The 26,867-nt window shown below is 41.3% G+C and overlaps 1 long non-coding RNA gene across 1 annotated transcript; it reads right to left on the reverse strand.

Moving 5' to 3' along the window:
- Nucleotides 1-2,098: 2,098 nt before the first annotated feature.
- LOC135968493 (uncharacterized) lies at nucleotides 2,099-25,054 on the reverse strand. Its single transcript, XR_010583357.1, has 3 exons — nucleotides 24,916-25,054; nucleotides 4,857-5,004; nucleotides 2,099-2,358 (listed from the first exon to the last, which is right to left on the reverse strand). It is a non-coding gene; the product is annotated as an uncharacterized lncRNA (long non-coding RNA).
- Between the last annotated feature and the right edge of the window lie 1,813 nt (nucleotides 25,055-26,867).

The raw sequence follows: 26,867 nt of genomic DNA on the forward strand, positions 1-26,867 counted from the left end.
CAGTCACCACTGATTTGTAAGGGATGCTTTCGTAATCTTAAAATAAAGTAAAGAAATATACAAACAATTGCTTTTTTAATTCATATGTTTTTCTCACCCTAAATATTGAAAGTATGTTTATTGAATACCTCGCATGGACTAGTTTCTGGCTAAATAGTTGTTTCTAATAACACTCTGTAATCACCCAATGGGTTCTTCTTGCCTGCTGCACAGGCAAAATCAATCCACTGAGACCACAGCATTGCAGCGGAGAAAGAGTTTAACTGACACAAGGCCATCCCACACAGAACTGGAGTTACCACACAAATCAGTCTCCCTAAAGACTCAGAGACTAGAGTCTTTATGGAAAATTTGGTGGGCAGGGGGCTAGGGAATAAGCGTTACTAATTAGTTCGAGATAAAATCATGGGGGTGTGGAAAACAATACTTCTCTGCTAAGTCCACTTCTGAATGGAGGTCACAGGTGCAGTGGAGTGGTGAGTCATGAGTCTGGGTGGGGTCAGTCTGAAAGATACCTCAAAAAACCAATCCTAGGTTCTAAAATAGTGGTGTTATCTGTAGGAGTAATTGAGGAAGTTATAAATCTTGTGACCTCTGGCCACGATTCCTGAGCAGTAAAGGATTATAGAAACTATGCCTACATCTTAGCAGAGTTCAGGCTTTTCCCATGATCCTATTCTTGTGGCCTTTCATTAATCTTACAAAGCTAGTTTCAGTCCCCAAGCAAGGAGGGGGTTCATTTTAGGGAGAGACTATTATCATCTTTACCTTCAAATTAAACTATAAACTAAATTCCTCCCAAATTTAGTAGCTTGGTCTACACCCAGGAATAACCAAGGACAGCTTGGAGGTCAGAAGCAAGATGGAGTCAACGATGTCATATTTCTCTTACTGTCATAATTTTGCAAAGGTGTTTTCAAATCCCATCTTGTGCTTCAGCACACCTCAATCCAGAGATGTGAGCTATGGAGATGAGAAAAGGCCAAAAATGTCTCTAACTTCTTCCTGTTGACAGAAGGCATAGTTGGGGTATGGGTCACCCCCAGGGTAAGAGGAGTGAAACCGTCTTGCAGTTGTCTGTATGTATTCACGGGTGGCTGGTTGGAGTCCCAAGTTCTGCATGACAAAATCATTGGTGCTCTTAGAACAGCACTCACATGAACAGTAGGCTATAAGACAAATAATGAGCCCTAACATAATGACTGAAAACCCTAGCTTCAGGAATTCCTATAGAACTGGCATGAAGCCTTAAGGGATCCAGGTGAATGACCCCAAGAACCAGCCAGGCATGGGGTCATCAGCAGAGACTCAAAAACAGGACAAAGCTGGAATTTAATAACGGGTATACTATAGTTTTTCTTGAAACAGAATTTTTCTCTCTCCAGTCACCCATTTTTATCAAGGACAAATCACAGTAGGACAAATCAATTTGCAAAATAAGTTCCAATCCCATTGTATGTGGCCTGATTACTTGCATAAAGTACAATAAAAATAATTATTTGCTGTGTAGGATCTTTTCTTTTTTTAGAGAAATGGCTTTTTTTTGGAATTGTTTTAATAAAGAATCTCAAATTAGGCCTTTTAAAAGCCTGTTGATCCCAGACAAGGATTTATTTGTGCCTCCAAATACCTATATGAATTGGGTGAGTTTCTCTCTTCTTGAGGTCTCAAAATAGCGTGGGGTTTCTGAGTCTGTCAAAAAGTGACATGCTACAGTTGTCACAGGTCAGGAACTCTGTACAGGATAAGGTATGAGGCCAATTTTTTCAAAGGGCTTTTGCTGGCTCTATAGGTCAACCTCAATTCCTCAAAGCAATCTGAAGACATATCATTCCAGTCAGAGCCTTGGTAAAATAACCAGTCTCTCCAATTGTGTCCTGCTACAGAAGAAAACTGATTCTTATTGAACTTCTGTAAGTCACTATATTGCCACAAGTTAAGAATATTTACATATAGTTTCCAAATTCTGGAGAAGTTTTTAATGGCTGATGTGATACCTCAGTTCTTGTCTTCTTGGTTTAAAAGAATTTAAGCAAGAGACATACAACAAAAGAAATTTATTGCCAAAGAAAAGGAATATTCTGAAAGTTAGGTGCAGAATAGACAGTACACCCTTCAGAACCCTTCTGAAGATCGCTTTGCTTGAATGAGCTCGATTGCAACCCGAATGATGAGGCTTATTGTGTTAATTGTATGGTCACCATGGTTGCTGTGTCCTGAGGACATGGTCACTTCTTTGACTACCTATCCTGCCTCAAAATCAGGTAGAGAGAAAAAAATATGCTTCAAATTTTGCTCACGGGAGTATTTACTCAATTGTCAAAAACTGTAAATTACTCAAAAGAAGCTTGCTTGATGCTGAAAAAAACAAAACAAAACAAAAGAATCAGCAACATTTGGTTTTTTTGTTTTTTGTTTGATTTTTTTTTTTAAGACGGGGTCTCACTCTGTCGCCCAGGCTGGAGAGAAGCGGTATGATCTTGGCTGGCTCACTGCAACCTCTGCCTCCCAGGTTCAAGTGATTCTCATGCCTCAGCCTCCCAAGTAGCTGGGACTACAGGTGCATGCCACCATGCCCGGCTAATTTTTTGTATTTTTAGTAGAGAGGGGGTTTCGTCATGTTGGCCAGGCTAGTCTCAAACTCCTGAGCTCAGGCAATCCACCTGCCTCTCCCTCCCAAAGTGCTAAGATTACAGACATGAGCCAAGAATCAGCAATGTTTTAAGCAAAAAGTTATAAAAAGATTATTTCAGTATTCTATTAGTTCAGGTCATGCAATTAATTCCTGTTCTGCTAGATATTGGGACAGTAATCCTTATGGATGCATCATCTCTCTGTGGAAGTTTTTCCTCTATTCTAACGACACAATTTCCAAAGATACCAGGAACCTGCATTCAAGTGTATCCCTCCTCTTCCCATAATCTTGTGACCTCTCATTAGTTTTACAAAGGTGTTTTCAGTCCCTGAACAAGGAGGACATTAGTTTTAGGGAGGACCTATTATCATCCTTGCTTTTGAGTTAAACTATAAACTAAATTCCTCCCAAAGTTAGGTTGGATCAAGGACAACTTGAAAATCAGAAGCAAGATGGAATCAACTATGTCATCTTTCTCTTACTGCCATGATTTTGCAGAGGCAGTTTCAACTTTATCCCCACAACTGTTGTAATATATCATGAAAGGCCAACATGAGATAGTTTGAGCTACTTTTTTCGTTTTCCTCTTTGGAATATCAGAGTTATTGCTGTGAGAAGCAAGAGAAAAAACTCAGCAATTTGGAGAACAAAAATGCCTCCTAAGGATGTCATCATTTAAATTTTTTTCTAATGAGGTCCCTTTTGATTGCTGGTAATGTTTTAATATACCACTGTTAAAAGAATCAATGAAGTTTCCTTATCCTTCTGGGCCTAAACGATATTGAGATTTTTCAAAAGTCAGAGCACACCATGGGGTCTTGAAAGTAAGTCATTAGACTTGCACCAGCTCACTTAATCACACCACCTACTCCTAAATTATAGTCGTCAATTGAGTAGAAAATGAAACTTGGCAACTTCAACAAAAAAGGACAGGATCAATATACTCATTTGTGGATTAGGCACTGAAATCAATATTTGCTTGCTAGAGTTTTCAGTGCACTGAAAATCATACCTATTTGCCCTATGGTTTCTTCTTTCTCTTTCAAGTTGATCCAAGGTTTCACAAGAATTAGCATACCTAGTTTTCTTACAGGCCCTACTGTGTCATCACTAAAGAAAAACCGGACCATGTGCCCATAGCTCAATCATGACATTGTAGGACAACTCAAAGTCATGTCAATCTCTAATCTCAGCAAACAGAATGCACATTTGCTTTAGTTACGTATCATCTTCTTTACCCTTGCAGGAAATTTTTAATTAAATAATAAAAGGGTTATCTAGAAAATATACTCTACTGTCCAACACTCTAAAGAGACTGTTGAAAACTATCAACCAAAGAATCAACCAAAGAAAGTCTTTATCTCTTTAACCACCAGCCCCAAGCATAGGACAATTTGGAAAGAAACACCCATGTATGTGCACACAAATACACACACACATACACATGTATGTTTTCAGGCAATATGGAGGGTTGATGGTAGGCTGAGCTATCCTACTATAAATAACCTCCCCTCTAATTGCCGGTTTCTGTGGTAGCATCCACTAACATGCAATGGGATTTGTTTAAATCTGGAGAAGTGAAAGAGTTTAGTGATGGGTAAGTCTCCGGAGGAGAAGAGGAATGAAGACAGCAGAGGAGACAAGAACCATGGCATCTGCTCTCTCCCTTTGGACTGCATTTCAGCAACTATAATTAAGAAGATGAGCCACAGAGGTAAGCAACCTGTTTTCCTAAGAGATTTTTTGGAAACTCTACATAAGGGCTGAGACAGATGGAACTGTTCTCATATACATGACTTAAGACTCTAGGCATAAGCAGTGATGACTTGAAGTCTATATAACATAAAATAGGGGCGGGTCACGGTGGCTCATGCCTGTAATTCCAGCACTTTGGGAGGCCAAGGCAGGCGGATCATGAGGTCAGGAGTTTGAGGCCAGCTTGACCAACATGGTGAAATGCTGTCTCTATCAAAAATACAAAAACTAGCTGGGCATGGTGGCGTGCGCCTGTAATCCCCGCTACTCAGGAGACTGACACAGGAGAATCACTTGAACCTGGGAGTCAGAGGTTGCAGTGAGCTGAGATTGTGCCACTGCACTTCAGCCTCAGCGACAGAGGAGACTCCGTCTCAAAAGACAAACAAACAAACAAAACAACAACAATAACAACAAAACCATAAAATAGGACATGGAGATGGAAAGAGGGCATTTCTGTACATACCTGCATAGAACCCAGAAGTGGTCCAGCACCCCAGTGGCTGACAGCACCCCAGTGGCTGACAATTTGGCAAACATCAAGAGATTACTTCCTTGGCTTCTCTTAATTGGAACACAGGGGCTGTGGTGAACAGCAGACAGGGCACACTTAACTAAAATGAGGGAATATTTAACATTTAAAATGATGGAACATTTAACATATCATACTTAACTAAAATGATGGAAACAAATAACCAGGAGTCAGTTTGAAAATGCTCTTCCATTACTGAACATATGGAAGTTTGCAGCTATTGCAATTTTTCCATAAATGTATATGGCCTGATAAGCCTAGGCACTACTTAGAGGAGATATAGTTCCACACATACATGCATACACACAGCCACACAAACCTATAGGGCTATATTCATGTTTTCATACCTATGTTTGTTGACAAGTTTATTCTGAGTGGTTATTTTACATACATTGTTGTACTAGGAATTTCAGAGAGTATGTGCAGAGTTGTAAATTGACTTCTGGTTCAATATGGCAAATGGACCACGGATGTTTAGGTCCTTTCTTTGCCAAAGCCCTGCTAGAAGGAAATGAAAAAGAATTTTCAAAATTACTATCCCAAAAGAGCAAAAATAATAAGAGAGGAGACAAAAGCATATGAAAGAGTCAAACTTACTTTTGGAATTTGGAAAAAGGTTGGATGATTGGAGACAGAGTGAGCTACATGCCAGTCCTTTCATTAGGGAGGTCCCATGGGAGTGAGGCTGTGGGTTCCCCAGAAGACCCCACAGGCTCATTAGCTAGAGGTAGCATGTGGGGCACAAGAGGATGGAAACAGGGAACTTGGGTTATACCCAGGGCTGTTGGCCCTCCCCAAACCTCTGCTATTTGAAACTTTCCTTCTTCTTCCCTGCAAGGGAACAGAGACTCATTTTCTAGAAAAACTTAACTGGAGAAATCTAGAACTCTGTGACACTGGGTGGAGAGGGATGTGGGATGAGACTGTGAGACTGCAGGTGGGACAGTGAGTTTCTTTATATTGAACCCAGAAAATGTCAACTTGCTTCCGCTAACTCCGCTCCATGATGACACACGGGCCAGAACATACTCTCTCAGGCAAGATGTTGAAAACTCCTCTCTGGAGAAACTGAATGGCCTGCTGTGGAGAAAAAGTCTCCACCTGCTGTCATTTAATGGTCCCCCAGTGAAAAGTTCAGCTCACTGACCCAACATCCCAGGTGATCCCCAGGAAGAAAGTCCGTTAGTCAATCAGTCCTATCAAACGCATAGAGCTTCCAGTCAGCCTTTTAGTGCCTCACTCTTATACAGGAGTGGACAGTTAAGGACCACAGCATTTGAAGAAAACCTGAAACAAAAAGGAGAAAAACCAACACAGCAGCCTTAAAAAAGTAACTTGGAGAAAGCAGAGACAGCACAGACAAAAGAAGAAAACGAAAACGACAAAACAAATGATAATGAATACCAAGAGAAACAAGAAAGATATTGCACCCATAAAATAAGAACAGGTTGCTTAGAAAAAAGGAAAAATGAGAGAAATAAGAAAAAAGCCTGCAGAAATCAAAACTATGATTAAGGAAAAGTCCTACCAGCACAGTTGCAATTAGGGCTTCTCAACCATGCCTTCAAAGAGGTAGCCAGTCACCAAAGCTGGTGGAACCTACAACTTAGTGTTAAGTGCTAACACTTTTTGTCTTTTGTTAATATCTGGGTTGGCACTTCCATTGTCTGCACCAAATACCATCTGGCTGCATGTGCCGGGAGAGAAACGCCATGGAGGAAGAGCACATGCAAAGGTCATCTTAATTACATCAGGTTGGGATAATTTGTGTTCATGTTTCTGATCCGAAACCGATTTTAGTGATACAGCTGCATGTCTTCTTTTGATAGTAATTCCCAAACATAGAAATTCCGGATACTTATGAAAGCTTCTAGACCAAGCTTGTTCAACCCATGGCCCACAGGCCACATGTGGCCCAACACAAAGACGTTCTTAAAACATTATGAGATTGTTTTGCCTTGTGTGTGTGTGTGTGTGTGTGTGCATCAGCTATCGTTAGTGTAAGTGTATTTTATGTGTGGCCCAAGACAATTCTTCTCTTTCCATGTGAATCAGGGAAGCCAAAAGATTGGGCACTCCGGCTACCATAGTTTGGAAGTGTGGTGCTTCTGTAATAATGCTAGTCACGCTGAAATTAAAGCATTAGTCTAAAAAACAGCTTTGATATAGTACCCCAATGTCACTTGTATTACTAAGCTATTATTGCAGCAATGTTGGATAACAAAACCCCCAAAACTCAGTGACTTAAAAAATTCTCATTTCTTCCCGTAATCAAAGGTCAGCAGGTTGAGATAGGCTGGACTCCTGCCTTGGAGCTCTCAGTTCTGAGCACCAAGCTTCTAGTGCACTCAGGTTCTCTCCATCCATGTCTCATACCTCTAAAACCAGCAGATCCCTGGTGCATATAATCTGCTCCATGGGTTTCAGTCCTGGGCCCAGTCTAAGGGAGCAGCTAAAGTGTTCACTTTGGGAATGTTTTTCACTGGAGCACATGAGTAAAAGTCTAACCAGAGGAACAAATGCCTGCTCACATTCTTTCAATGACCATCTCACTGGCCAAGGCAAGCCACATGACAAAGACTAAAGTCAAGATGCAGGGAAGTGTATCCACCCTCTCAGAGGCCACGGTGATGGCAAGTGTGTGGATATAAGACATTGCCACCATGGAGTGAAGAACTGGGACCTGCAATTAGTTTATCACAGTCTGCCCTATAAGTCCCAATGATTAACGTAAACCCCCACGTTCAAAATGCACTCACTTCCATCATTAGACCCACAGAAGTCTCATCCAATCACAGCATTTGACACCAAACCTGATCCTCATCAGGTCCAGATTTTATATACAAATATATATGTGTAATATATATTTAAGATATACTATGTATAATATATAAGTATATAGTTTATATTTATATAACATATAAAACATTCATATTTATACATATTTATTTATATATAAATATATAAATAAGTATATATTATAGATATGTTTTACATATAAAGCCATTTATATTTATAAATACATATATTATATTGTATAATATATGTATAATGTATTATATTGTATAAATACAATATATATGTATATAAATATATGTATAAAATAAATATAAAATATAAATAAAAATATTTAAAAATATAAAATAAATATATATACAAAATATATATAAGTGTGTATATATATAAGTATCTATATGTGTATATATACTTATGTGTGTGTGTATATATATACATATGCCCTTCTTGGCAATAAGCAGATTTCCATATAGGGTTTCTGACCATGGAAAGTTGGAGGGCATTTTGTAAAAATAAACAAATGACAAAATTTTCACTAACCTGATGCTTCTGTAAAATAAATAAATAAATTTTAGAAAGAAAGAAAACTGGAGGGCAAAGTTCTTTATTTTTTAGACATGGTCTCGTCCTGTTGCCCAAGCTACAGTGCAGTGACACAATCATAGCTCACTTTTACCTGGAGCTCCTAGGCTCAAATGATACTCCCATCTCAGCCTCCCAAGTGTCTGGGACTACATGTGTGTGCCACCATGCTTGGCTAATTAAAAAAAATTGTAGAGATAGGGTCTCACTGTGTTGCTCAGGCTGGTCTCCAACTCCTGGCCTCAAGCAGTTCTCCTGCCTCAGCTTCCCAAAGCACTGGGATTAGAGGTGTGAGCCACTGCACCTGCCCAAGAGGTCTTTTTACGTCTCTAACAGTCTTCATGTCTTTTCATCAGGCTAGCAGGAGTTTCGCCAATAGAGTTCTCTCACAAATGTGGATTTTCTGTGAAAGTGATTTTAGTCAACTCCATTTGGGAAAGGGGACAGCCACAATGCCTTTCAAGCTACGCTGTCTCTAACCTTAATTATGGGTACTTTTGAGACATCAGACTTCTATGGGAACAAGTCTTATAACCTTTCTAAGAGTCTCTTTGCCCACTTGCCTACTAGATGCCATCTTAAGCCTTTCAGATGTCTTAACAAAGGATGTTACCCTTGACGCACTGTTCACTCCAAGGCTGTGTCATATTAGCAGCACCTTGGGTTTGGTCTGCACCCTGAGGCTCTGTTATAATGGCCACATCTTTTATTTTGTAAGAAACAATTTCATTGTGTAACTCTGCCTTGCAATTTCTGAACTCCCTAATGTCCTTCTCGGTTCTGTTTGCAAACTGACTGGTTCTTTTCTGAGTTTCTCTCTTCTTACCTGCAGTACCTTACAAATTGCATCTAGTAGCAACCAGTTTCTGCTTTCAACATTCTTCCTTCCTATTTCCTCACCCAAAACTAAAAGTTTTTAAGGTACGTTTTCTTTTTCCAGAGCCCCAAAGGCAAGCAGTTTTACCAAAAGCTTTTCCACTACATGGTGTGTGGGTTACCATTGTTTAACTTTCCATGGCAGTTGGCTTGATTTCTGCCTCTTATTGTCAAAACCAATTCCAGAAATTTTGGTTCTTGTTATGGCAGTACCCCATTTTCAGTATTAGTCAGCAAGTTCCACAATAATTATGCATAAAAACGCTCAACACTCATTGGCAGAAAAAGCCAACATGTATTTGTATAGTTTCAGGTCTGTGGGTTGACTGCAATCTAGCTGAGCTTGGCTGGACTCCTGGCTCGTTAGGGTTTAGTGTGGCACCACATGCCTCTCATGCCTCTTAATTTAGGAACCGCCCAGGACACGTGGTTGGCTCCATGTGCCTCCCTCTCAGACACGAACTGAGGGCAGGGAAGAACATGGAACATGTTCTGCTCGTGGCAGGCCACCACACTGAGTGGATACAAGCCCAAAGGCACAAACATATCTGAATGTCTCTGTCTGAACCATGTTCACCAACATCTTACTGGCCAAAGGAAGTCAAATGGTGAGATTCAAAGTTAAGGGGTAGGGAAGAACACTCTCCCTACCTTGAAACCACAGTGAGGTTGTAAACCTACACTCGTACTGTAGGTGTGGAAAGTTGGGGCTCAAATTCCATATACCTCAGTGCTCCATTTTGGTAAGATTACAAACTTAAATGTCCAAATCATTAAATCAAAATTCAGTTGCCAGGGTTCCTGAGAAATTCTTCTTGTTTTGTTGAAAGTGTGATCACACTAGACCAACTTAACTACTTCCTGCCTCTTCCTCTCATCAGAGACTAGATCATGTCTCTCTGTCCCTTCCCAGCCGCCTGGAATTTTTGCCACAGGCAGACAAACTTAAAGAATCAAAATTGATATCGACCTGTATGTCTAATATTTGATTCAACAGTTTTCTGAGCTCTTTTTGAAATTCACCAGACCCACCCTACCCTCTCCCTTCTGGGTGGCCAGACTTCATTTCTGCCCATTTCTCTTTGACAGCCCTACCTAGATCTCATTTGTCACATTCAGTAGGTCCAAAGTTGTTGACTCACAGCTCAGTGAAGTTTGTTATTTACCTAGGGAAGGTCTTGTTTCTGTTTTTAATACTTGATGCCAATGTTCAGAAACTTATTAAATTTCCTAGGTTTTTCTAGCTAAATAGATTTTGGATTATCCTAAAGAGAAGAGGTTTGAAGTCTTTTCCCCTGGAGAAATAGCTATTTTTGGCCCTATGGCACTCAGGAACAATCTTGCAAACATAGTGTGTGTCACCGAAGTAAACAGTGGTACTATCATTACAGGAATGGCGACAGCCTTCAGTGGCAAATGTGGACCCCTGGTGGAAATGAAATGGTGGCATGAGGGAGGAGAGGAGCAGGGTATTCCTTGAATGGAAATAAAATGTTGTTTTGTGTCTGGAGGGCAAGTGCAGCAGGTGTAAAGTTAATGAAGCACAGGGCTCCCGCAGTTTGGGTTTTTGATTAGTAGGAGGAGAACAAACAAATTAGTCAAATAGGTTTTCACTACCAAGTTCAGCACAGCAATGGATCTAGGTATCATGAGGCCTGAAGCTAGTATCATTCGGGACATCTCTTTAAGAAAAAAATTACAAAATTGAGTTCAAAAGTGATTTTTTTAAGAATGTATAAAGAATTCATAACAAATTACTGGAATTTAGAAATTCCAGGCCTTATTCTTCTCAGATCTCTTTAGATTTGTCAGAAATCTACAGAGAGATGCCTCCTCATTTCACCCTGGCTTTTCCTTTCCACCCAGAACATTCTATGGCTCCCATCAGCTCCCTGCTGGTGAACCCCACGGCAGATGAGAGTCTCTGAAGCTTAAGGTTTGCTAGCTTCACAGTAAACTTGCTTTTAGTCCAAGCAAACACATGATCAAGACAGGCCTGGCCAGTATCCATGCCTTAACATCACGACTGGCTTCATCAGCATGTGGCCTGTATGGTTGTCCAATGCTCATGTTCAGAGGAGCCCTGATATGGGGTGGCTGTGTCACCACCCAAATGTCATCTTGAATTGTAGTTCCCATAATCCCCATGTGTCGTGGGACGGACCAGGTAGAGATAATTCCATCATAGGGGTGGTTCCCTCAACCGTTGTCGTGATAGTAAGTTATCACAAGAGCTGAAGGCTTTCTTTTTTTCTTTTTTATTTTGAGACGGAGTCTCGCTCTGTCGCCCAGGCTAGAGTGCAGTGGCGCGATCTCGGCTCACTGCAAGCTCCGCCTCCCGGGTTCACGCCATTCTCCTGCCTCAGCCTCCCGAGTAGCTGGGACTACAGGTGCCCGCCACCTCGCCCGGCTAGTTTTTTGTATTTTTTTAGTAGATACGGTGTTTCACCGTGTTAGCCAGGATGGTCTCGAGCTCCTGACCTCATGATCCGCCCATCTCGGCCTCCCAAAGTGCTGGGATTACAGGCTTGAGCCACCACGCCCAGCCTGAGCTGAAGGTTTCCTAAGAGGCTTCCCCCTTCACTCGGCTCTCATGCCTCTCTTTCCTGCCATCTTCAAGAAGGACATATTTGCTTCCCCTTCTGCCATGATTGTAACTTTCCTGAGGTCTCCCCAGCCATGCTGAACCGTGAGCCAATTAAACCTCTTTCCTTTATAAATTACCTAGTCTTGGGTATGTCTTTATTAGCAGCATAAGAATGGACTAATACAAGCCCCCGGCTTGGCTTACTGCTCTACTGTTAGCCCTCATCTAGAAACTCCTAACAATTTTGTCTTTCAACTGGTGTCTGGAAGTGAAGTGGATGGGTTAATGCAGCATGTGTATGAGCAGAAGATATTCATGTCCACTCCCATTTCTTGCCACCCCATTCACATACAGCATTCTCAAGGTCCCATGAGTACAGAATTCTAGTGGAGCCAGAATTCGTGGGAATCAGGCAGACTCAAAGCAGTAAATATGTTATGTCCATGCCTGAGTAAGTAAAGACTATGACAGCCATGAGAAGCCACACTTTCTGTTCAAATCAGAGCTTGCTTTGAATATAGAAAGAAGACAATGGAGTTCTAAGAAACCCAAATGACCAAGAAATCCTTTTATAATCTTTCTTACTTGTGCAATAACTTCCCTATATTAGCCAACCACTTATGTTGAAAATGACGTAGAAGGAAAAAGAAAGATAGGGCAACTATAGTCTCTTTTTCTTTCTGTCCTTCCTTGCTCATCAGTAAGCCAAAAGTGAAGAGTGCTGATAGCAATTGTACTTATTCAGAAGTGACACAGAAACAGTTGAGTAAGTTTTGTGCAGTTTTCACTGTTCTGCTAAGAACAAAATACTGTTTGCAAAGGGCAAACACCCTATGAAAATTGGCCGAAAATTCAACAAAAAAAGGCAGATTAATAGGAGGAAAGGTAATTAACATGCAGAAGAGCCCTACAAAATGATAGAACTCAAGGAAATGGGCAGATAGTTGATGCTTTCATGCCATCTCGAGGTTACAGGAAAAAATAGGGGCTTGGAGCTTAGTAAATCAGATTATGGTGGTGAAACAGGTTGTGAGAGGGAGAGAGGTTGAGATGTGGCTGGCAAAGGTGCTCTTGTTATGTGGATAACAGGCAGCTCTCAGAGAGAAGAGATGCCAAATGTTTCTTTCAGACCTTTTAAAGTGTCAGACTCCCAGATAATCTTTGCTAGCCTGTTGGCATCAATGCAGAGTCTCTAAAAAGCTAATCTCCCCCACAGAAAACAGTTTTTCAAGGTTACTTCTGTAACCACCTGACGGGTTCATTTTGCTCACTGCCCAGATAGAACTGATTTATCAAGACAGAGGAATTGTTATAGAGAAAGAGTTTAGTTCATGCAGAACAGGCTGAATTGGGAGACTGGAGTTTTATTACTCGAATCAGTCTCTGAAAATTTGAAGGCTAGGGTTTTTCAGGCATAGTTTGCGGGGAGGTGGTGCCTAGGGAATGGGTGCTGCTGATTGGATGGAGCGTAATCACAGCGGTATGGGAAATGGTCCTTGTGTGCACCGAGTCCACTTCTCGGTGGGACCACAGGACAGGTTAATGGGTCTGGGTGGACCCATCAGTAGTCAGAAATGCTAAAACCTGAAAAGACATCTCAAAAGGCCAATCTTTGGTTCTATACTAGTGACGTTATCTGCAGAAGTAATTGGGGAAGTTTCAAATCTTGTGGCTAATTTGTTAGTCCTACAAAGGCAGTCCAGTCCCCAGGAAAGGAGATTTGTTGCAGGCAAGGGCTGTCCTCTTTGTTTCAAAGTTAAACTATAAGTTTCTCCAAAATGTAGTTCTGCCTATGCCTGGGAATGAACAAGGGCAGCTTGGAGGTTAGAACAAGATGGAGTTGGTTAGGTCAGATCTCTTTCACTGTCCTAATTTTTTCACTGCCATAATTTTTTCACTATCACAATTTTTGCAAAGACGATTTTATTTCTTTTTTGCAGTCTCTGTGAATAGTCACCTCAAAATATGTCAAAAAAGTATTTTTGGGGGTGAAGTATTTTTATTTCCCTCAATACATATGCATATATGAGCTAAGAAATAAGAATTGTGTAATCTTGGTGATTTGGCATATCAGTTAAATGCTGTTACATTTGCATTTAAAACTAGCATTCAATAACATAAATATGAATGGCAAAATTAATGCTAATAACATAATTTTTATTACTTAGAACATCATTAAATGACAAATTTTAAAATACCAGAACAACTTGAGAGAGAGAAACTGTGGAAGAAAGAAAAGAAATGTGCATTTTAGTACCTTTACTGGTACTTTCTTTCTTTCATTTTTTTTCTTTGCCCTGGACCCTACAAATTCTATAACCAGCCCTGCTTAATATGGACGGGTACTGTGCAGACAAGGACTGGTGGAGGTATACACTTTGCATTTTTACTTCCCAAATTCTTTGTCTACATCAGTCAACAGGAAAACAGAAAGATTATGACCAGCCAATAAATTTAAAGAATTTATCTTTTACTTTAGAGAAAAGATGTGTAAACCAAAAATAACATTCTAAGCCCTCCAACCAACTGCATGGATACCCTCTTAGCTAAGGGGATCCCAGAGAAACATGGAAAACTGAATTTCTGGTCATGATAGGAAGGAGAGGTTAGACATGCCTTGTTATACTCTCGCCTTCTTGGAGTTTAGGCACATCTGACCAACATTAAAACAGAGATCATAAGACTGGCAAAACAGACTCTTTACAGCAACAAGATACAGATATCCTACCTGACTCTGCTGTAGCATCACTTAACAGACAGCAGACCCTGAAAAAAAATCAAAGTAGTTTACCCTAACAGATATTTCTTTGACATATTTTTAAATGGCCTTGCAAAGTCATCTTTGCATCTGTAGGGAATCTCCATTAATGCAGCCAGGACTTTCCCTGACCTAGGAGAGGTTAACTGAAAGTCTGATACCTTTCAGAGTCTGAAAAGAGATAGTTACCATCTATTCTCTCTGAAGCTTGCCACCTATGAGGCTTCATCTACATAACAAGAACCTTGGCCTCCACAACCTCCCTTATCTTAATTCCAGCATTTATTTTTACCGACTTCAAGTCTTTAGATGAAGCCTCTTTCAACCAGTTGCTAATCAGAAAATCTTTGAATTCACCTATGACCTGGAAGTATCCCCCACTTAAAGATGTCCTTCCTTTTCAGGCCAAACCAATGTATACCTTCCATGTATTGATTTATTATTTTTACCTACAAGTTCTGTCTCCCTAAAATGCATGAAACCAAGCTGTAATCCAGTTGCCTTGGGCACACTTTCTCAGGACCTCTTGGGGCTGTTCCCCAGACCATGGTCACTCATATTGGCTCAGAATAAACCTTCTTTAAATATTTTACAGAATTTGTGTATTGTTTTGGTCAAAAAATAATAGGAAAAATGTGAATAAATATTAGCATAAAGTGTAGGGCCAATATTTACTGGCCGACCAGCTGATTCTCTACTTCAATTTTCTAATTCTTACTTTCTATGGAGTATTAGAGCATAAGCTCCTCATGTTGAATTTAAGTAGATATTATGTATTTCATTAAGATCATGCTTACTCAATAAATTATGATGCATCTGCATGATGCACAATTATCCAGAAATTAAAATGACATTTCCAAAAATAGTTAATAACAAGGAGGGGAAAATGGGATAGAAATTTCTAAGTATAATGTCATCTTATCTTATTAGAAAAAATGCATGTGCATAAAAAACACAGAAAGAAAAATATCCAGTTTCTTTTTTTGAGAACTGAGATTTCGGATGATTTCTGTTTTTTACATTGTAACTTTCCATATTTTAAATGATCTTCAATGATCATGAATTGCTTTTGTAACCAGAAAATATTTCAGCAACATCTTATGTATCTTCACCTTTTTAGTGTTTAGCATTCTGCTTAAAAAATAGAGGGTAGTCAGTAATTACTTGATGAACTTGAATCACCTCTAATTTACAAGTGAAGCAGTTGAAGCTCCTCACATATATGTGGAATCCTAACTAGGGAAAAAGAGTTAGTTTGGTATGACTAAGGGAAAGCAGAAAGAAAGGCACATAAGCTATAAGCCTCCTTTTCTTCATGGTTCAGGATGCATAGCCCACCTGTGCAAATAACTCACTATCTTCCTGCACCCAGATATCACCATTGCAAGTTAGCTCACTGCAACCTTGGTGTTTGTTGGTGTTCAATTAGGCTGGTGGGAAAAATATTAGAGATAATTATACAAATAGACCCAAAACTATCTTGGAAGGCCTGAGAGTTTGCGTAGCTTCAGATTGCTGGGCTGAAGGCAGCCAGGGTCTCTTTACAAGAGCCAGAAAGATTAGGGTGCAAGTACAAAGGAATGTGGGAAGTTTATCTTACTAACCTGTTTACTTATATGGGCTTAAGGCTAACCTTTGTCCTACTGCAGGTACTTTACTGCCTCCTACTCCGGGGTTGGCAGAAGTTTATTACCTGAAAATGGCGTTTGCTTTAGGCCTGGGAACCTGACCTTTAATCTTTACCCTCTAGTGGTGTTTACTCACAACTTTGGTTAATTAGTCTTAGTGAGTAAATGCGAGTCTCACTTTCTGATGGGGCAAGTCGCAACTGTTTACAGAACTCAGCTTGGAGCCTATAAGCTGCTGGCACCCTCAGCTGGCCTGGCAAAGCAGAATACCTGTGTGTCAGTGTACTTTATTCATCCATCGCCAACAGGGGTCTGCAGGAACAGAGCCCCTGCAGCTAGTGCCCCCGTGAAAGAAGCACTACCTCAGGTGTTACCAGTACTGTACATAGCACTCTGCACCCTAAGAACCATTCTATAAAATTCCCTGCAAGCCTTTGGGTCCTTGCAGTCAGCTCCTCTTCTGCTGGTCTGCCCGTTGCCTTCTCGCAATATATTTTCATGCTTTCTCTAATAAATCTGCCTTTCTTTACTTACAACTGTCTTGGTAAATTCTTTTACCTCTGCGCCAGCAGTCCAATAGTCATCACTCACCCATGATAATATACTTTTATATACCTGTAATGTCTTAACAGTGAATCTTCATGTAAATATTGAAATTCTATCTCCTCCGTTGTACAGTTTTTTGGTGGAAAATCTTGCCTGGCTTTACTTCACAAACTTTCCACTCCATACCCTTACAAACCTAATGCCACTGACCCTGTCCTTCCTTTCTTTGCTCTCTTGTCAGAGGAGGCTGCCCCTTCTTGTCAGTCTCCCCAGGCCCATAGGGTTCATGCACGACCCTATTTTGCCAGTTAACCCCCTCTTTCCCATACCCACTTTATCAGGCCTCTGACCCCAAGCTAAGCCATCATATCCCTGCGACCTGCATGTATACATCCAGATAGCCTGAAGCAAGTGAAGAACCACAAAAGAAGTGAAAATGGCCGGTTCCTGCCTTAACTGATGACATTCCACCATTGTGATTTGTTCCTGCCCCACCTTAACTGAGGGATTAACCTTGCGAAATTCCTTCTCCTGGCTCAGAACCTCCCCAACGGAGCACCTTGTGACCCCCACCCCTACCTGTAAGAGAAGAAACCCCGTTGACTGTAATTTTCCACTATCTACCCAAATCCTATAAAATGGCCCCACCTCTGTCTCCCTTTGCTGACTCTCTTTTCGGACACAGCCCGCCTGCACCCAGGTGATTAAAAAGCTTTATTGCTCACACAAATCCCGTTTGGTGGTCTCTTCACATGAACTAACATGACACACTTTTCCACTGGCTCCTTCTCCTCAGGGCATTCAACTTTCAGAATCTTTGCAAAACAGAGCCTCTTCTCCAACTGCTCCCTGCTGAGTGAAAGTTTGAGAAATGTAGTCTATATTTGCTATCTGTACTTCCTTACTTCAATTTCCTCTCTTCAACTCCCTCCAATGTGACTTATGTTATATTAACAGGAAAACCAAACTCTGTAAAATACTATAAAGAGATTTATTCTGAGCAATATGACAGACCACGGCCCAGGGAACAGTCTCAACAGGTTCTGAGGAAGTGTGTCTGAGGTGGTGAAATTACAGGAAAGCAGTCTGGATCCAGACCCCAAGAGAGAGTTATTGGATCTCATGCAAGAAAGAATTCAGGGCAAGTCTCATAAAGTGAAAGCAAGTTTTTTAGAAAAGTAAAGGAATAAAAGAATGGCTGCTGCCATGTGCATCCATGTGAAGAGACCACCAAACAGGCTTTGTCTGGGCAATAAAGTTTCTTAATCAACTGGGTGCAGGTAGGCTGAGTCCAAAAAGGGAGTCAACAAAGGGAGATGGGGTGGGGCAGTTTTATAGGATTTGGGTAGGTAGTGGAAAATTACAGTCAAAGGGGGTTGTCCTCTGGCGGGCGGGGGCAGGGGTCACGAGGTGCCCGGTGGGGGAGTTTCTGAGACTCGTTGTCCAGGAAAAGGAATTTCACAAGGTAATGTCATCGGTTAAGGCAAGAAGTGGCCATTTTCACTTATTTTATGGTTCTTCAGTTGCCTCGGGCTATCTGGATGTATAAGTGCAGGCTTGGGCTCAGAGGCCTGACAGCTACTTCATAGACAGAGCAGTCCCAAGGGCTACTGGTTGCCCATTTTGATGGTTATTTCTTGATGATATGCTAAACAAGGGGTGGATTATTCATGCCTCCCCTTTTTAGACCATGTAGGGTAACTTCCTGACATTGTCATGGTATTTGTAAACTGTCACGAAGTTGGTGGGAGTGTAGCAGTGAGGGTAACCAGAGGTCACACTCTTCACTATCTTGGTTTTGGTGTGTTTTAGCCACTTACTTACTGCAACCCGTTTTATCAGCAAGGTCTTTATGACCTGTATTTTATGCCAACCTCGTATCTCATCCTATTGTTACCAGGGGCTCTTTGCTCCCAGAGCTCCCAAGATGGTGGCAGGCCACTTCCAAAATGGCAATGGGCCACTTCCAACATGGTGGCAAGCCTTGTGTTCTCTGACCTGGGGTTCTTGGCCTCACAGATTCCAAGAAATGGAATCTTGGGCCATGAGGTGAGTGTTATAGCTCTATGAGAAGCCATGGGTCACAGAAGAAAACTGTGGAACCCAGTGACTAGTGTTCAGCTCGATTAGGACAAACCCAGGTACTTAGCCATGCAGGAACAATGGCAAGCCTTTAGCCTGATCGGGAGTGGCAATGGGCGCCTCACTAGATCAGGAGAACAGTGGACACCCTGCTGGATCCAGAGGGATGGAAGTCAGCGGTGGGTCTGTGACAGCGGCAAACAGCAGTGGTGAACAGCGAGTGAAAGCTCAGCTTGAGCCGTAACAAAACACTGACCAGAAGAGTGCAGTTGCAAGATTTAATAGAGTGAAATAGAGTGAAGACAGAGCTCCCATATAAGGGGAGGGGACCCAAAGGGGGTTGCTGTAGCCGGCTCGAATGCCTGGGTTTATGTCCTGATCCTTGTCCCTCCCACTGTGCTCTCAGGCAATAGATGATTGCCTATTTCTTTACCTCCTATTTTGCCTAATTAGCATTTTAGTGAACTCTCTGATTGGTCGGGTGTGGGCTAAGTTGCAAGCCCGGTGTTTAAAGGTGGATGCGGTCACCTTCCCAGCTAGGCTTAGGGATTCTTAGTCGGCCTAGGAAATTTCAGCTAGTCCTGTCTCTCACTGTGACTTAGAATGCCTTCACGGACTGGGAATGCAGCCCAGTAGGTCTCAGCCTCATTTTACCCAACCCCTATTCAAGATAGATTTGCTCTGGTTCAAACACTTCTCACGGTCAGGATACAGTTTGGTTGTACCCATTTTAGGGAGACACAAATTGTGGGTAAAACTACAAATCAATACATGAAAGGTGTACAGTGGTTTAGCCTAAAGAGGTGGAATATCTTGAAGTGGGGGCTTATAGGCCACAGGTGGATTCAGAGATTTTTCTGATTGGCAATTGGTTGAAAGTTAGGCTTCATCTAAAGACTTGAAGTCAGTAGAAAGAAATGCTTGAATTAAGATAAGAGGGATCATGGAGGCCAAGGTTTTTGTTATGTAGATGAAGCCTCATAGGTGGCAAGCTTCAGAGAGAATAGATGGTAACTGTCTCTTTTCAGACCCTGAAAGGCATTAGACTTTCAGTTAATCTCTCCTAGGTCAGGGAAAGGCCTGGCTGCATTAATGGAGATTCCCTACAGATGCAAAATGTTCCCCGCCAAAGACGACTTTGCAGGGCCATTTAAAAATATGTCAAAGAAATATCTGTTAGGGTAAACTACTTTGATTTTTTTTCAGGGTCTGCTGTCTGTCAAGTGATGCTACAGCAGAGTCAGGTTGAATATGATGGATCTTATTGCCACAAAGAGTCATTTTGCCTGTCCTATGATCACTGTTTTTGTTTGTTTGTTTTCTGTTTTGTTTCTTTATTTTTTGAGATGGAGTCTCACTCTGTTGCCCAGGCTGGAGTGCAGTGGCATGATCTTGGCTCACTGCAAGCTCCGCCTCCTGGGTTCACACTATCCTCCTGCCTCCACAGCATCCTCCTGCCTCAGCCTCCCGAGTAGCTGGGACTACAGGCGCCTGCCACCACACCTGGCTATTTTTTTGTATTTTTAGTAGAGATGAGGTTTCACCATGTTAGCCAAGATGGTCTCGATCTCCTGACCTCGTGATCTGCCAGCCTCAGCCTCCCAAAGTGCTGGGGTTACAGGCGTGAGCCACCATGCCCAGCCGATCACTGTTTTAATGTTAATGCTGGTCCATTGTGCCTAAACTCCAAAAAGGAGGGGTATAACGAGGCATGCCTAACCTCACTTCCTGTCATGACCCATGGGAATTCAGTTCTTCTGAATTGTCCCAGGTTTCTCTGGGATACCCTTGGCCCAGAGGGAGTTTGTTTATTTGATTGGGGAACTTAGGACTTTATTTATGGTTTGCATTCTTTATATTCCATGGAAATAATTCCTACTAAAGTCTCCAGTGAGCACACAGCTGCCAGAACTGAGGATCACTTTGAGTCCCCTCACCTGGCCCTCCCTGCCAGCAGCACTTGCTGGTTCCCTTCTCTTTCTTGAAGCTCTACTACAGCACTCATCCTCCCATCGTCCCCATCTGCTTCTGCTCTGTCTCCTTCACATGCTGCCTTTTCTCTACCCACATGTTAAGTGATGAATTTTAAATTATATAATTAATACATTTCTATAAGTGTACAAGTTAAACATTGCAGATAAGGGTAAAGTTCTCCTTAACAAGCCATTTCAATTGCCCAGGTCCCTCCCCAGAGACAACCACTGGCATCAGCTGAAAAAGTAATTTTCATTTGAGGAATGTGAGTCCTTTTAAATGATCAGGCCCAGCAATGATACAGAATCAAACTGTGTCCTCAACAAATGGTTGGATAAAGAAAATGTGGTATATATACACAATGGAATACTATTCAGCAATAAAGTCGTATGACTTTTTTTTTTTTTTTGGCAACAACATGGATGGAACTGGAAGCCATTTATTTATTTATTTATTATTTTATTTATTTGTTTTTTTGAGATGGAGTCTCGCTCTGTTGCCCAGGTTGGAGTGCAGTGGTACAATCTCTGCTCACTGCAACCTCCACTTCCCAGGTTCAAGTGATTCTCTACCTCAGCCTCCCCAGTAGCTGAGATTACAGGCACCTGCCATCATGCCCGGCTAATTTTGTATTTTTGTAGAGATGGGGTTTCACCATGTTGGCCAGGCTGGTCTCGAACTCCTGACCTCAGGTGATCTGCCCACCTCGGCCTCCCAAAGCGCTGAGATTACAGGAGTGAGCCACTGGGCCTGGCCGAGGCCATTTATTTTTAAGTGAAACAACTTACAAACAGAAAGCCAAATAACGCATGTTCTCACTTATATGTGGTAGCTATTAATAAATAATGTGCACACACGGATGTAGAGTGTGGAGTAATAGGCCCTGGAGTCTCAGAAGAGTGGGAGAGTGGGTGAGGGGTGAGAAATTACTCAATTAGTATCATGGACATGATTCAGGTGATGGCTACACTAAAAGTCTAGACTTCACCACTGTACAATATATTCATGTAGCAAAACTGCACTTGTACTCCTTAAATTTATACAATTAAAACAAAATATCAGGCCCAGAGAGACATTAAAATGAGACAGCAACTATGTCCCACTCTGCCCTTGGAGCTATGTATTCTTCTGTTGAAACTGCTTGCTGTTGCCACAAATTACTATAAATTAACCTAATAATGCTGCACTGGACAGTATAACCCATACCATAACCCAGCAGTGTATCACTAATCATTGTTATTTCTGAAAACCAGTGAAAATTCCTGACAAACAACTTTGTATTAGCCCACTCTGTGTTTCCCTTTTTTGCCATTTAAAAGCCTGCTTGTAACAAAGGCAGAAAGGAGCTCATATCCAAGGTTAATTGGGGCTAAGCCTTCTAGGCAGCTGTCCTCTCTTAGGCTCAAGTAAACTCTCTAAATAACATGACATGCCTCAGCCTCTTCCTTTTAAGTCAGTAATCGGTAATGCTTTATTTGTTTCCTTCCAGACATTTCTCCTGCCTTCACATACAGAGATGTAAGGGAGGAGACCACCCCTCATATTGTCTTATGCCCAATTTCTGCCTCCAAAGAAAGAAAAAGTAAAATCTAAAAGGCAGAAATGAAATCCACAAGCAGACAGCCCGGCACCACTGGGATACCCTTGGCCCAGAGGGAATTTGTTTATTTGATTAGGGAGACTTAGGACTTTATTTATGGTTTACATTCTTTATATTCCATGGAAATAATTCCTGCTAAAGTCTCCAGTGAGCACACAGCTGCCAGAACTGAGGATCACTTTGAGTCCCTGGGCCTGGTAGTTGAAGATCGACCCCTGACCTAATCAGTTATGTCATCTATAGATTACAGACATTGCATAGAAATGCACTGTGAAAATCCCTGTCCTGTTTTGTTCTGATCTAATTACCGGTGCATGCAGCCCCCAGTCACGTACCCCCTGCTTGCTCAATCAATCACGACCCTCTCACATGCACCTCCTTAGAGTTTTGAGCCCTTAAAAGGGACAGGAATTGCTCACTTGGGGAGCTCGGCTCTTGAGACAGGAGTCTTGCCGATGCCCCCGGCCGAATAAACCCCTTCCTTCTTTAACTCGGTGTCTGAGGAGTTTTGTCTGCGGCTGGTCCTGCCACAGATGAAATGCATATTTCTATAGGAATATATAGTGCTTTGGGTCCTGTTTTTTCTAAGTGGAATTATACTGTACATTTTTTTCTAGGTAATAATTTTTTATTTAAAGATTGTTTAATGCCAGTTAATATAAACTAAGCTCTTTTTTTTTTCCTGTTCTTACCTGCTACATGGCATCTATGTTCCACTGTCAGTTTTAAAATTCTCATATGATGACCATGTAAGATATTTCTAATATTTCATGATCATAAATAAAGCTGCATTGAGCTCTCTGTATGTGTATACTTTTTGTGCACATTTGTGTCTCTCTAGGGTGGGTATTTACATTTTAATAGATATTCCAAAATGGTTTTCAGATAGACATACAAATTTACACTACAATTTGTGAGCATGCTTATTTATAACACCTACTTGCCAATGTGAAATAGCATAAAATTTGTTAATATTTGCCATTCTGATGACTGTAAAATAGCATCCCGTTGTTTTCATTTGCATTTCTCTGTGTGCCAATTGTTGAGTTCATTTTCATTTGCTTTTAAGCCATTTGTGATCTCGCTTCTGTGAATTATCTGTTCTGTCCTTTGCTTATTTATCTTTTTTGCTATTTGCATTGCCCTCGTTATTTTTAGGCATTTTTAAGACAGCCTTCATCTAGACATGTGTTCTTTATTATGGATATTACAAATGTTTCTCCCTGTCCATGAGTTTTAACTATTACATATTTTGCCGTTAAGATTTTTTTATTGTACTTCAAACAATATGGCTTTCCTTTCTGATTTTTGCATTTGTGCCTTGTCTAATAAAGAACTTCCTCCAACTAAGGTTACCAGTATATATCTTCTGATTTTTTTCCTACAGTGCTTTCAAGGCCTTTATTTATTATTTATTTTATGTATAGGTCTTTATACCATCTGCAATTTGGTTTTGTGTGAATGGTTCAAAGCAGTGGTTACATGTAAATTGTTTACACAAATAAAACATTTTCCTAATGCTACATTCCCTTGGATGTATTCATGTATGTCTGGGCCCTATGCTCATTTGTGTAATCCCCCACTATACCACCCTCCTAGTCACTCTGGCTTTGTAACACCTTCACATCTAGTGGGCTATGGTCCCCCCATCCCTTCCCCACACACAATTCTCACACAAACACACTCTGGATTTTTTTTTGTTTGTTTTGAAAATTGTCTTAGCCTCTCTTACATACTTACTGTTTTACACGGATTTTAGAATGACTTCACCAAATTCCATGAAAAAGTCTTGTTATAATTTGTATTGCGTTTGCATTGATTTTATACATCAATTTAGGAGAATCGATCTCTTTGCAATCTTGATACCCCAATTTACAAACATGATAAATGTCTCTATTTAAGATTTGTATGTCTCAAATTTATGTGAATTTTTTGGGTCTTTTGTCACATGAGCCTTTACAGGCTAATGTCTAGGTATTTTAAGGCTCTCCCCTCTTAGAATGTTGATTTTCCTTCATAGTCAGCCGTTGGTCTGCTTCTGGCCCACTACGTCTTCCTGGATGCTCCAGTTGTTACCGTTATCATCTGTGTGTCGTTACCTCATCAACACGTGGGTTTCAGCTCAGACCCCATTGTCCTGACCTCCACACATAAATGTTCACCTGCAAACCAGAGTTTTCCATATAGATTTTCCACTGACGCCTCAACCTCAACCACATCATGACTTCCCTTTTCCCACTCCCTGACTGCTTCTGTTCCTTGTCTCCTGCCCTCCTTGATAGACTTCCTTCCTTAGTGAATGATATCACCAATGACCCATGCAAAACCTTAGAGCCATCATCACCTTTTCCTTCTCCTTCACCGTCTGCATGGAGTCACTTAATCAGTCTCATGGATTCAGCCATCTCACTCAAACTGTCACCATATCCTCTATCAGTCTCATCCCTGCCAACCAATTCTTACTACCATTTTACCACCATTTTATCATCAACAACACTTTAAATAGCTTTCTACATTATCTAGAGTAGACCAAGATGCTAGAACTAATAGGCTACATGACGTACCAGGCTGCGAATACAACAGATGCTTGTTTCTTGCTCCCACAACAGTTCAAGATATGTGTTCTGGTTGGCAGATAGCTCCTACAGTCTTGTCATCCCACTATCCCCTAGGGTCTTGGCATTCTCTGCACCTAGCTGGGAAAAAAAGGAAGAGTAATTAAGGATGAATCATACCCACTGCTTAAAATCCTTGGTGCAGAAAAGTTAAGTATCTTCTGTGCACAACCTATTGAAAACCAGTCACCGACACACCTAATTGCAAAGGACACTGAGAAAGGGAATCTAGCCATACACTGGGATACAATGTAAATATTTCTGTTGAAGGAGATAATGAATTTTAGGTGACAAAATATGGTTTCTTGACCTTGACATTGTCTTGCATAGCCTCCATGGCATTTTTTTTTTTTTTTTTTTTAAGAGATGGGATCTCACTCAGTCACCCTGGCTGGAGTGCAGTGGCATAATCATAGCTCCATGCAGCCTAGAGTTTCTGGGCTCAAGAGATCTTCCTGCCTCAGCCTCCTGAGTAGTTAAGACTACAGGCATGTGCCACCATGCCCAGCTAATTGTTTTAATTTTATTTTTAGAGATGGGACTTTCCTTATGTTGCCCAAGCTGGTCCTGAACTCCTGGGCTCAAGTGATCTTCCCACCTCAGTCTCCCATTCATGAGGGATTCATTCCCCACCCTCCATGACCTAAACATCACCCACTAGGCTCCACTTCCCAAGGTCACCATATTGGAGATCAAATGTTGATGGGGATAAAAAAAATCTCATCCAAACAGCAAAGAGGAACAAGAGGCACAGAAGCTGAGAGAATAAGGAGGTTCCCAGCAGAGAAAACATGGAGCAAGATCAAAGTGTGGCACTTTTGAAAATGATTTGTCGTAATTGGAGTAAGAGATACAGTTGGCAGACTAGCGAGGAAGGCAGAGGCCACACCAAGTACAATGTCATGTGCTAGTCTCAAGAATTTTGTTTTAATCCTGAAGGAAGTTTCAAAGCATATTTAGCAGAGATGTGATGGAATCCAGAAGTTTAGAGGGAAACACTAGAATGCAGTATGGGAGGAGCCTCTCCCAAACCCGGAAGACTGGAGTCCAACCAGCATGTGCCAGGTTGTCTCTTCTCTCTGCTACAGTTCCTTATTAATTGCTACAGTTCCTTATTCACATGTAACTGGTAGGCTCCCTTCATCAGTTTAGGAAAACGAATGAGGTCACATATCTTTCAAACTAGCTTCTTGAGCCACCATACAGTCATTTTAACTGGAACCCTAGGGTCTCCTTCTTAGGATCGTTTTCCAATTGTAAAAGAATCTTAGTGTTTGCTCAGCTTAGTGAGGTGAATCCAAACAGTGTGAAGGAAAAAAAAAATGTATAAAGAATGTCCCGAGCCTATGATAAGACCTTGGCTTTTATGTGCCATTTCTCCTATAGCTATTGGTCTGATCCATGCCTTCTCCAATATCATTCCAGGACCCCAAGGAAAACAGAGCTACATAGGAAGGAACTCCAATAAAGTGGCAACAGTGATCAGATTTGAGATTTCAAAAGGTTGCTCTGATGTCAGAGTACACAGGGTTGGACTAAAAGGGAACACAGCTAGAGGCAGGGAGATCAATGAAGTTGCCCATGTGGCGTTTTAGGTGGGAAGTAATAGAAGCCTAAGGAAGGGAAGAGGGGATGGAGAAGGGGACAGAAGCATGATATAGGTCAAAAGCATAAAATTGATTGCATCTATTGACTGTTTGGATGTAAGGAGTAAAAGGAAAATAAAGTTGATAGTTGATATAGACCTGCCTTGGAAACGGGGTAGATGGCAGTGAGATTCCACAAGATTAGGGATGCAAGATTCAAGATAGGTTTGGGAAATGGTGAAGGCAGTTGATGATCTCAGGTTTAAGCGTGTGAAGTTTGGGGTGCATGGGGAAAACCATAGGAATGTGTCTCAA

The sequence above is a fragment of the Macaca fascicularis genome, chromosome 1 (assembly GCF_037993035.2).
Source record: "Macaca fascicularis isolate 582-1 chromosome 1, T2T-MFA8v1.1".
Taxonomy (NCBI): Eukaryota; Metazoa; Chordata; class Mammalia; order Primates; family Cercopithecidae; genus Macaca; species Macaca fascicularis.